The sequence below is a fragment of the Morone saxatilis genome, unplaced genomic scaffold, assembly GCF_004916995.1.
Source record: "Morone saxatilis isolate NCDOM2014 unplaced genomic scaffold, NCSU_SB_2.0 Contig18, whole genome shotgun sequence".
Lineage (NCBI taxonomy): Eukaryota > Metazoa > Chordata > Actinopteri > Moronidae > Morone > Morone saxatilis.
This window is the reverse complement of record NW_023339740.1, coordinates 8,869,232-8,869,441: the sequence shown is the minus strand read 5'-3', so window position 1 is coordinate 8,869,441 and position 210 is coordinate 8,869,232. Positions and strand designations below refer to the sequence as shown.

The 210-nt window shown below is 41.9% G+C and overlaps 1 protein-coding gene across 1 annotated transcript in view; it reads right to left on the bottom strand.

Annotated features, from left to right (window-relative positions):
- The window catches only part of ell2 (elongation factor for RNA polymerase II 2), a 16,333-nt gene that overhangs the window by 5,457 nt on the left and 10,666 nt on the right, over positions 1–210 (bottom strand).

The window sequence follows — 210 nt, the reverse complement described above, 5'->3', positions numbered from 1 at the left end:
AGATTGAGCAGCCAGATGTCTGAGCTCTTCAACAGCTAGTTTGCAACTTTGTCTGTCTGCTATTTGATAAGCAAGTGGCACAGTGTGTTTATCAAAGCATGTCTGCTAATAACAGCTGTCTGCTCTTACTGAAACGTGCCACATCTAAATGAAAACAATTACCTACATGAGGCTTAAATGCTTCCCATAACTGCTGCCAATTCTGTGTGG